Here is a 12,393-nt window from a genome sequence, read left to right on the forward strand (position 1 = left end):
ATGTATTGCTGATAAACATATTGTCTTATGAACCAAAGACGGGTCATTTATAGTTCCTAAGACATCTCTGATCATATGCACTGATTGTAAGTGATATAAAATGTTCAAGAAAAACATAAAAATTATAATCATTATCCAGTTCTTCAATATCCTCATCTAAACTTTCCCCATCGTTTGACTCAAAGATGGATATGTTCTGCAATGTATCAGCACTGGACTATTAGTGCCTGTAATTGCAAACACTAAATGCTCAGCGAGTTTTAACAACTGTTTTGAAAAGCAAATAACATGAGCTACGTGCCTAACAATTTTCAAGAAGATATAGCCTATAACAAGAGAGAACCATTACTTTTAAATAGAATGTCTTCTTCTGTCTTACGCCCGGTTTCAGAAAAGTTTATTTTGCGATGGGGTAACGAAACGGCTAATAACACACAAAAGGCTACCACCAATGCAATGATATCACATCGTTTCTGACTGTAGAGATGCATACCCTGCCAAAAATTACGATGAGCATTATTCCCCTCGGATGGTTCCGGTGGCCGAAAATTACCGGGTCTGGCTTATGGACCAATATGTTGTCGTGGATCAGGCATTACGTGGCAGAGGTATGTGCTCCATTGAGTGCCCTTCTAGTTTCAGAATAAAATCAGCTGTTCCTGTGCATTTCACAGCAAATACTCGACCATGAGCATCAAGGAGCTTTCAAAAGACCGGGATAACGTTGTGGAATGGCACAGATCAGGGGATGGGTATAAAAAGATTTCAAAGGCCTTGAATATCCCTTGGATCACAGTCAAGACAATCATTAAGAAGTGGAAGGCATATGGTACCACGAAGACCCTGCATAGATCAGGCCGTCCCTGCAAACTGGATGACCAAGCAAAGAGGAAACTGTTCAGAGAGGCCACCAAGAGGCCAATGGCAACTTTGAAGGAGCGACATGCCTGGTGTGGGCAAAATGGTTAGGGTGGTGGGCTTGGGATCCTAGCGTCCTGAGTTCACATCTTGCTTAGCTGTTGAATTAATACCAGGTGGGGTTAACTAGGCCTGTCATCCTTCTGAGGTTGGCAAAATGAGTGCCAGCTTGCTGGTATCCAAGATTGTGCCCAATAGCCAAGGAGACTGCTGAGGCAGCACCAACGCTCTGCACAGAGTATGGTCCCAATGGATAGATGGATGCCTTTATGGCAAAGATTGGTCACTGTGTTCACGTGACAACAATATCCTAAGCACTCCACAACTTTGGCCTGTGGGGTGGCAAGAAGGAAGTTAAGTCATTACTTTAAAAAGCCCACCATGAGTCCCATTTGAGGTATGTACAAACCACTCTGGAGATTCTGAAGCCATGTGGCAAATGTTTTGTGGTCTGACGAAACCAAGATGGAACTTTTTGGCCTAAATGCAAAACGTTAGGTTTGACACAAACCCAACACAGCACATCACCCAAAGAACACCATCCCGACTGTGAAGCATGGTGGTGGCATCATCATGTGATGGGGATTTTTCTCATCAGCAGAGACTGAGGCACTTGTCAGGATAGAAGGGAAAATGGATGCAGCAAAATACAAAAATATCCCAGGGGAGAACCTGCTGCCTTCTGTAAGAAAGGTGAAATTGGGACGGAAGTTCACCTTTCAGCATGACAATGATCCGAAGCACACAACCAACGCTATACTGGAGTGGCTAAGGAACAAAAATATAAATATCCTTGAGTATGCCTGGTATTGGGTGAATGGTTAGGGTGGTAGGCTTGGGTTCCGAGGATCCCGAGTTCAAATCCCACTCAGCTTTTGAATTAAAACCAGGTGGGGTTGACTCTGCCTGTCATCCTTCTGAGGTTGGTGAAATGAGTGCCAACTTGCTGTTCTACTGTGTTGCAGTGGTGACCGGTCCAGGATTGTGCCCAATAGTCTAGGAGACTGCTGAGGCAGCACCAATGCTCTGCACAGAGTATGGTCCCAATGGATGGATGGATTCCTGAGTGGCCCAGTCAGAACCCCGACCTAAATCCAATTGAAAATCTGTGACATGACTGGAAGATTGCTGTCCATCAATGCTCCCCACACAACTTCACTGAGCTTGAAGAGTTTTATACAGAAGAATGGGAAAATATTGCCCAATCAAGGTGTTCAAAGTTTGTGGAGCCCTTTCCCAACACACTCACAGCTTTAATTGCTGTCAAAGGTGCTTCCACCAAGTATTCACTCAGAGTGGTGGATACTTATCCTTCCAAGATATTCTAGTTTTGTATTTTTAATTAATTTTCTGAAATTTGTCAAATTTGTGTTGCACTTGAAGTTGTGGGTTACGATGTGTAAATAAAAGTGGAAAAAGTCTGGTTTAATGAAATTTAATTCCAGGTTATAAGGCAGCAAAAGGTGTATACTTTCTTTTGGCTCTGTATATGTATGTGTATGTGTATATATTGTTGTGGTTACCAAATTCGCAAACCACCATTCAGGTCCCTTAGGTAAGATATCTCGGTAAGTATATGTGTAGTTAGGCCCAAACCCGTTGTCTAGAGGGAATAAATGTCATTCACGCGTGCTGCGACTCTTCAGGATAGCCGTTTTTCTTTTACTATCTTTATTTTGGACCAACCGCCATTATTACCACCGCCAACCGCGTCTCAACAGTCATCACAACATCAACCACCCACCGCGGCGCCGCTTCACCACAGCAGCCACGACCTTTGCCGTCACACCTCGCAACCGTCGCATCGCCACCGTTCTTGCGCCGCTTGTGGGTACCGGTATTGGACTCGTGCAGGGCGCGCGCCGAACAGCGTGTACAAAACCACGGACTTTCCGCAGAAAAACGGATCAAAAACGACTCACGCCCACTTTTGTTCCGTCCAATCGGTGAGCGAGGGGCGATTTGGCCCCGCCTCCAGGGCGTTGGAGGGCGGTCGCTATATGCAAATTCATGGATCAAAAAGCATTCACGCCCACTTTTTCTCGGGCCAATGGGGAGCAAGGTGAAAGGTCGAAGGCAGGGGGTCAAAGGCGAAGCCACGGGGCTTATATAAGCGACCGCGTTCGTCAGTCGGGGGAGTTCGCAGGAGGAAGAGTTCGGAGTTGGAGTCGGAGCGAAGAGGACGGAGCTGTGGAGAGGCGGCGGCGGCGAAGGCAGACGAGGGGGTGCTCGCGTCGGTGCCGGGAGCTGCACACCAGGGAGGCCGACGGCGCGACCTGGTCGAGGTGGAGACGCTCGTCGCGGGACCCGAGACAGAGTAAAAATCCTCCTTTCCCCGAGCATCAGCAACCCCCTCCTGTTTCCCCCCGCGCTGAGATAGTGCGACCAAGGGGGCCCCCTTCCCACCCCCTACCAGACACTGTCTGCGAGGCCCGCGGAGTTGAGGCACCACCGCCGCTCCGCGTCTCATCACCAGACGGGTAGGCCCGACACGGTCTCGGCCCCAGGCCCGCCTACCCCCTCATCCTGGAGGGTGGTTCTCTTTTCTTTTGCTTTGGGAATGTGTGTTGTCGGCGCCGTCTGTGAAGTAAAATTGTATAAGTGTTGCCGTGTGCTCGCGTAATCGGTATTAGATCTGCATTGTCGCATTTGCTTTTTGTCTTCTTCTTTTCTATGTGCTTTTGGTGGAATTGTATATGTGTGCTTTCCGTTCATCGCGAATAAATGTGCTTTATGTTGAACTGTTTCCCGCTTCGCTTCGTCATTTCTTTCATTGAATCCTCATCTTGCTTCACGTAAAGGGTTGGTAGTGGGCTGAATACGCCCGATAATTAATCGAACCGTCGAGGCCGACGATAACACCGCTCGGTTATCCCGATAGTACGGAACGGGTCGCTTAAGTCGCCCGTGTCCGAAGTCGACCTGCGGCGAGGTGCGATCGCCCGGTCTACCCTCCGTGTGGGTACTTAGGTAGGTCGAATTTGGCGAGCAACCCTATCCCACGCGGGGGCCGATTGGCTCGATCGCGGTGAGACCGAAAGGTCCACCCGTGACTGGTTCCCGGCGTTAGTCCGAGAGGGTCACGACTGGATTGTCCGTCCGGTGGGCGACGTGCCGCGATTCGAGTTACGTGGCCGTCAGCACGCCGGCGGGCGCGAATCCGTAACTATATATATATATATATATATATATATATATATATATATATATATATATATATATATATATATATATATATATATATATATATATATATATATATATATATATATATATATATATATATATATATATATATATATATAAATTATTTATTCAGGAAGGGATGGTGTGTACCTCATGTTTCCATAATTTTGTTGAGCCAACAATTTGGTCTATATGGAGTCCTTGGAGGGTTAAATTATATATTTTTGCTTTAAAAAAATGTTTTTTTCGGCAAGTGTTTGTCCAATAAATGCAAAACTTTAAACATACATAGGAGGGACTCCCCACGGAGAATATTCTATTGGTAACTGTGATGTCATTGGTTACATGGTATGGCAGCCATATTGGATTAAAGGAAAAAAGTTGGACATTTTTAGATCCTCGTGGAGGATTTCTAAGTCTTACTCACGTTGTTGTTCTTGTGGACTTTTTTGTTTCACAGCCTATAGTTTTCATCGAAACTTCCTGAAACTTGGCATATATATATATATATATATATATATATATATATATATATATATATATATATATATATATATATATATATGTAAAAATACCCTGCGCAGACAGTAACCATCTCCGATTTTGAAAATTCCTCCGAGAAGAAAAGTTATGATGTCAAAATATCTCCACTGATGGAAATCGCCAAAAAAATTCTCTCTGAAACTCGGCAAGCTTTTTGAATTCTGTTTGCAGGAATCGAACAGGGCATTAGCAGAGATGAATTTCCGCATATATGATACATCACTATGACGTCATATCAATTTTTATGACGTCATTCCTATTTTTTAACATATTTTGTTTCACAACCCAGAGTTTTCATCGGATCTTCGTGAAACTTGCCATGTATATGCAGAAAGCCCACGCGCAGGCAGTAAATTTTTTTTCGATTTTGGAAATTCTCCGATTTCTCCGATTTTGGAAATTATTCCTAGAAAAAAGTTGACGTCATAATATCGCCGCTAATGGAAATCGCCTATACCATTATCTCCGAAACTAGGCAAGCTGTTTGAATTCTGTTTGCGGGAATCAAGCCAGGCATTAGCACAGATAATAATTTATCGCAATCCTGATACATCACAATGACGTCATATTCGTTTTTATGACGTCATCATTAAGAGGACGAGGATCTTAGCTCATTTGAGCTTGTTTTCTCTGAAACTGCAAAACTAAAAAAGATTGAAACTTTGCATATGTCATGAACTCCCCATGGGATGTATAGGGTGATTACGATGATGTCATCGGTGAAGTGGTATTCCATCCATTACTGGTTGAATCGAAATTCTTATCTGAAAAATCTGAGACTTCATATATCTGATCTTCGACCCGATGCGAGTGAAGAATTAAATTTATGACGTCATCGGTCACGTGGGCTCGTGGCCCAATATTGGATTGAAAAGAAAAACGTTATGAAAAACAAGTGAAATCCTTCGATACAGCACGTGTGGTGAAGCAAATGAGTACACTAATGTTAAAATATGCAATTTATGCTTTTTCAGTTGAAAAACAATTAAAAAGCGGACTTAATATTTGAAATGTAAAAATATTGTTATTATTGTGATAAGCACCTTTATATATAACAGAAGGAATGAAACCGTTTGATACAGCATGGCAGGGGGCCGCAAAAGAATGATGTAAAATAAGAAGAACTTTGCTTTCAGCATTCGGCAAGAAATGCGATGGTGGGCGGAAATGACGTCTTTCGGTCGTTCGTACATGAGAGGGGCGCGTTACTTGCTCTTTTCCCGTCAAGCAATAAATTCAATGGTTTTCACATATATAACACGTTAGTTTCACAAATTTCCATTGAAATACTCGGGTATTTCCGTCAGTTGTCGCCATTTCCGTCTCGGTTACGCACTGCATCTACCGGACGGCCGTCATTGGCTGTCACAGGCACGTGGGGGAGGGGGGGACACCGGGACACCGGAGACGTGGTAGACACCGGGGACATTTCAAACTCGGTGCAATTGTATACAGCGCACGCGCTGTAAAAAAAAATCTTCTCCAGAACCACTTAACAGATCGATATGAAACTTCATACATATGATTGACTGACTAGCCACAGGGAATATATAGTAAAAAAAAATTTCTTCATATTCACCTTTAATGATGCAATTTTGCCTTAGTATGCACAAAAGTGGTTAATAATATCCTAATAAACAAACAATAAAGCTTCGGATAATGGCAATGTATATGACATAATAGGGTGTATGGATGATACCAGGATATGGGCAATAATAGCAGTGGGCCATAATAATGTCATGTTCATTATAACGATGGAATTATTGTTCAGAATGTGTGTGCAAGGTGAGACTATGCACTTTATGAGTGCCCTTCTAGTTGTAAATATTTTGGAAAAACGCTGTAGGATGAGCCTTGCCGGTTCATCGGCCTGTGGCAACAATTCAACATAGACCTCAGCGAAAGCTTAGTTCAGCTAAAGTTCAGCAATCTTTGACCATAGCCCCCAGGGTGTGGCGATAACTGTTTGGAGGAGCTACTGGCTCGCTGCATTCTGTTTGTAAAACTACTGTCCACATGACATCATGCAAAACAAAAGTTGAAATATCTCATGGAAAATTAAAATATAAAATAATGATAATAATAGCAGTGCTATTAGTAACATACAAAACCGGGTGTAGTGGCGTGCGCCTGTAATCCGGCGACTCGGAGGTTTGGGTTGGAGGATCACTTGAGGACCGGCACTCTGCGCTGGGCTGCGCTATGAGAGGGTGTAGGGCAGCTTGGAATCATGGCGAAACCCAATCCTTATCCCTGTGTCGTAAGAGGCGACCAGGGTTGCGTCAGGAAGGGCATCCGGCGTAAAACCTATGCCAAATCAGTATGCGGATCATAACGGATGATCCGCTGTGGCGACCCCTAACGTGAGCAGCTGAAAGACGAACAACAACAACAACAACTATTAGTAACATACAAAATATCACATGGTACGAAACAAGAATTTGCATCATCATTATTATTATTACTTCGCATGGAGCCTGCGGCTGCTGGTTGGATCATTGCTGAGCACAGCTGTGCCACTGATGCAGTGCCCCCTGCTCCCAGTAAGCTAGTACTCTTTTTGCCAACCTCAGAAGGATGACAGGCTGAGTAAACCCAACTGGTGTTATTTAAACGGATTTGATGGGGGCTTAAACTCAAGACCCTAAGATGTTTCCACCTTAACCGTTCGGTTAACACCAACCTTAATAGCATCATTAACGTCACTCCAGAAGTTAATCTCAATGATATCACATAACATCATAAACAGAAGAGCAGTGATAAGATGTATAGAAAATGTAAATAGAGGTATGGTGCAGAAACTGCAGATGAGCACGTGACTTAACGGACTCGAGAGAATTCCAGATGCCAGAGATAAAACACAATTAACTTTGAGATAAAATTATTATTGAACAAATAAAGAAGTCAGAAGTACAGCGTGTACCTCCAGAACAATCAGGTGGTGAATGGATGTCAATGAGACAAGATGGAGTAAAGCCATTGTACACTTTGTAATCAAGACATTTATATCCACCTGGTTTAAACTAGGACAGAATAAACATTTGTTCCATTGTTCTTTGATAATACTAAGTTTTTTGGTTTGAATCTTGACCGAGCTATAAACTATCACCCTGGTTTTGCGCAGGCAGATTGAGGCATCAATGTGTGTGCGTCCCCCGGGACCAGGACATTAAACGGGTCGTCCTGTGTGCTCACATTAGTCGGTGGACATTAAAGATCCCACGGTGTCTTTCTCGAAATGGAGACGAGTTATCACCGGCACACGAAACAAATTACAAATTCCTGCCCGTGAATGGGCAGGTTCGGTTCGAATGGGCAGGTTTTGTCAGGTCAGGTTCGATCTGTGACCTGCTACAGGTACCATGTAAACCTGTACTAACCTGTTCCATGGTCGGGTTGTCGGCGACTAAACCGTCTCCCCCACCAGGTTTTCTGGTGAGGAGGGTGTTTGGATATGGACACCCAGCAGGATTAAAAACAAAACCTGTCAAAGGGCGTAGGAGCTCCTTGTGAGCCAACGGCCATCCATATCTAGTGCCCAACTGTGTCTGCGGACGTCCTCCTGCAGTTGGGTCACTTCTTATTAGGAGGTTGGTGGCAGGATTTGCACTCCGGCCACCGTAAAACCCTTCATTCCGCAAAACGCAAAAACGCAAAAACATCTGAAAACCCACTCCGTGGGAGAACCTCCTGTGCAGCTTCCCTTCGCAGGGCAGCTCACCGGATGACGGGATTGGGGCAAAGCCTTCGGGACCCCCAATCTTTGATAGGAGGGAAACCACGGGGTAACATCCCTGGGTCAGATTGCGGGAGAGTGTGTCGGAGTGGTGCTGAGGTGTCGTCCACCAGACGGCGGTCTCCTTGGGTTAACCTGAGGCGGTCCCTTCGGGTGGGTGCCTGGAATGTCCGATCCCTAAGAGAGGATGATCACTTGTCTCCGTTATCATCTGAGCTCAAGCGTTTGGACATCGGGATTGCAGCTCTCTCTGAGGTTCGGAGACCGGATTGCGGCGAGATAATGGTGGGTGGTTACACCTACTATTGGTCTGGTCGCTCTGATGGTTACCATACCCAAGGAGTTGCTGTAGCTGTGTCCAATAAGCTGACCCCAATGATAATTGAGGTAACACCGGTCAACGAGCGTATTATGAGATTAAGGATTCGTCACTCCTAGGTGTCATTTCCCTGGTCTCTGTTTATGCTCCGACTGAGGCGAGTGATCTCACCGTGAAGGATGCATTCTACGCTACACTCGAGTCTGTGGTTGATCAGTGCCCCAGACGAGATACACTTCTAGTCTTGGGGGATTTCAATGCATCGACTGGAACTGATAGGGATGGTTATGAGGTGTGTGTTGGTCCCCATGGGTTAGGAACTATGAACCAGAATGGCACTAAGTTCCTTGACTTTGCAAGAAGTCATGGACTTAGGGTGGCTGGTTCATGGTTTCAGCGCACACAAGCTCATCGCTGGACTTGGTATTCCAACGCTGGCGGTGTGGCAAAGGAGATTGACCATGTCCTCATTGGCGGTCGTTGGAGGATGATCCAGAACTGCAGGGTCTACCGGAGTGCTCAGTTCCTCAATACTGACCACAGGCTTGTTGTAGCAACTCTAAAGCTGCACCTTAAATCCTGGAGAATGGTACCATCCCAGCCTCGGCTGGATGTTGCCAAGCTCAGGGATGAGAGAGTAGCTGAGGAGTTTGCGAACAGGCTGAGTGGACACTTGGGGGGTCTGGGTGCTTTGGGGGGTCCTGAAGAGTTGTGGAGCACCTTCAAGACCACCGTCGTTGATGTTGCCGGTGGATGCCTTGGAGCTCACCGCAGGGCAAAGAAGAATTTTCTCTCAAGGGACACTGGATACCATTGACCAGAGTCGCAGGGCCAGGCTGAATGGCAGAGCTGAGCTGTTCAGGGAGCTGAGGCGTAAAACTGTACGTGCACTGAGGGTGGACAAGGAGGCCTATGTGCTAGGAATCTGTGAGGGGGTAGAGCATCACCTGTGGACAGGTGATTCTCGTCCCGCTTACAGGGGAATTTGCGCATTACGTTCATCCAAGCCCATCCCTCGGAGCACTGCAGTTCGAGCAGAGAGTGGTAGGCTCTTGACAGAGGAGTCTGAAGTGAAGGCCCGCTGGGCCGGTTACTTTGAGCGGTTGTACCAGGCTGATCCCCCAGCTGTCGAGTTGGACGTCAAGGGTGTTACAATCCCTGTTGCTGACCCTCAAATCAACTGTGGTCCACCTTCGCTTGGGGAAACACGGGCTGCGGTGAACCAGTTGAAACGGGGCAAAGCTCCAGGGATCTGTGGCATCCATGCCGAACTTCTCAAGGCTGGTGGAAATGCTGCACTCGTGTCGTTGCATGCAGTTTTGTGCTCTGCCTGGAACACAGGCATCATCCTAACTGATTGGAAGAGGGGCCTTGTTGTCCCTCTCTGGAAAGGGAAGGGTGATCGCCAAGACTGCAACAACTACCGACGGGTGACGCTGCTCTCAGTGCCGGGCAAGGTCTTTGCTCGGATAATTCTTGATAGGGTTCGCCACCATCTGCGTGAGCACCAGCGTCCAGAGCAGTCAGGCTTTACACCAAAGAGGTCAACGATTGACCGTATCCTTGCCCTTCATGTCCTCACCGAACGCAGACGAGAGTTTCGGCAGGGGCTGCTTGCAGCCTATGTTGATCTCTGTAAAGCGTTCGATTCAGTGAATCGGGATGTCCTCTGGAGGATTCTTGGTCTTCGTGGGGTGCCACCAAAACTGATCGATCTGATGTCTGAACTCTACTCTGGTACTGAGAGTGCTGTGAAGTGTGGTGGTACCATCTCTGACTTATTTCCAGTTGTTACTGGAGTTCGTCAGGGATGTGTACTTGCCCCCACACTTTTCAGCACTTGTATGGACTGGATTCAAGGGAGGATGTCGGAGAGATCAAGTTGCGGTGCATCGTTTGGCAATGTCAAGATCTCGGACCTCGATTTTGCAGATGATGCAGTCATCTTTGCGGAGACTTTAGACATCCTCTTGGGGGCCCTCGAGGTGCTGAATGAGGAGTCGGAGCCGCTGGGATTACGGGTTTCTTGGGTCAAAACTAAGATCCAGGCTTTCGGTGACATCTTGGATGCTGCTGTCCTGTCTGTGTCTGTTTGTGGTGAGGATGTTGAGTTCGTGGAGAGATTCACTTACCAAGGCAGTGATATTCATGTCTCTGCTGGCTGCGAGTCAGAGGTCAATAGACGTCTGGGTCGGGCCTGGGGAGTCATAGATTCACTGGATCATGGGGTGTGGCGCTGCCGGTACCTGTGCGGGAGGACGAAAGTCCGAGTCTTCAGGTCCTTGGTACTTCCAGTCTTGCTCTATGGGTGCGAGACTTGGACTCTGACCAAGGATCTGAAACGGAGACTTAATTCCTTTGGTACCAGGTGTCTTCGGAGAATCCTTGGCTATCGCTGGTCGGATTTTGTGTCCAACGAGCGGTTGCTGAGAGAGACTCGGATGAGATTTGTTACCTGCATAGTCTGTGAGCGTCAGTTGCGGCTGTATGGACATGTGGCTCGTTTTCCTGATGCTGATCCTGCTCACCAGATTCTCTCAGCGAGGGAGTCTCATGAGTGGAGGAGGCCAATGGGCTGACCACGTGCCCCGTGGTTGCAGCAGGTTGACCATCATCTCAAGGAGATGGGGATGGGCCTGGCATCTGCCTGGGGGATGGCCAGACTGAGGCCCCTGGAGTACCGGCGGAAAGTGGACGCAGCGACGCGCTGTTCTGGCACATGCTCCCATACCTGACCTGACCTGAATGGGCAGGGGCACCGCATCAGCGGCACAGCGTCGCCTCAGTAAATGATGCAACCACCAGGATGAGGTCGGAATTGAATCCCAGTGCACTTTGCCATTTATACAAATCGCTATTAATTGGTAATCTTCTGAAAGAGTTAAATGCACATATGTGTAACATGGTAAATTAATGAAATAATAAAATCATGCAAGTTTAGAGTCAGAAACAAAAGTGATGAAATAAACTATAAAATAATGATTATTGACTGTGTCATGGTGTTACAGCAAATATGAACTAGATTTCCATTTTGTACAATAAAATCATGAGGATGAGTAAATCAGGGGCGTATCCGGGGTGGGGTCTCCCTAAACCCCTCCATAAACCCTTGGGGGCGTACCAGGCACGCGGCCTCCCTAAAACCCTCCATAAACCCCTTGGGGCGCACCCAAAGCATGGACTCCATAAACCCCTTGGGGCGCACCCAGCGCGCGGCCTCCCTAAACCCCTTGGGGGTGTACCCGGCACGCGGCCTCCCTAAACCCCTCGGGGCGCACCCAGTGCACGGCCTCCATAAACCCCTTGGGGGGCGCACACGACACGAGGCCTCCCGAAACCCCTTGGGGTGCACCCATCACGCGGCCTCCCTAAACCCCTCGGGGTGCACCCAGCGCGCGGCCTCCCTACACCCTTTGGGGGCGCACCCAGCGCGCGGCCTCTCTAAACCTCTTGGGGGCACACCCAGCGCGCGGCCTCCCTAAACCTCTTGGGGGCACACCCAGTGTGCGGCCTCCATAAACCCCTTGGGGGCACACCCAGTGTGCGGCATCCATAAACCTCTTGGGGCGCCACCCAGCGCGCGGCCTCCATAAACCCCTTGGGGGCACACCCAGTGTGCGGCCTCCATAAACCCCTTGGGGGCGCACCCAGTGCGCGGCCTCCCTAAACCCCTTGGGGGCGCACCCAGTGT

The 12,393-nt window shown here is 47.5% G+C and overlaps 1 long non-coding RNA gene across 1 annotated transcript in view; it reads right to left on the bottom strand.

The window, feature by feature from the left end:
- Positions 1-5,037: 5,037 nt before the first annotated feature.
- The window catches only part of LOC147023282 (uncharacterized), a 157,181-nt gene continuing 149,825 nt past the window's right edge, over positions 5,038-12,393 (bottom strand). Inside the window, exon 6 of the long non-coding RNA XR_015060123.1 lies at positions 5,038-7,018. This is a non-coding gene — a long non-coding RNA (uncharacterized LOC147023282). The remainder of the gene's footprint in view (positions 7,019-12,393) is intronic.

The sequence above is a fragment of the Eptatretus burgeri genome, chromosome 7 (assembly GCF_056783735.1).
Source record: "Eptatretus burgeri isolate ZD-2024b chromosome 7, Ebu_testis_v1, whole genome shotgun sequence".
Taxonomy (NCBI): domain Eukaryota; kingdom Metazoa; phylum Chordata; class Myxini; order Myxiniformes; family Myxinidae; genus Eptatretus; species Eptatretus burgeri.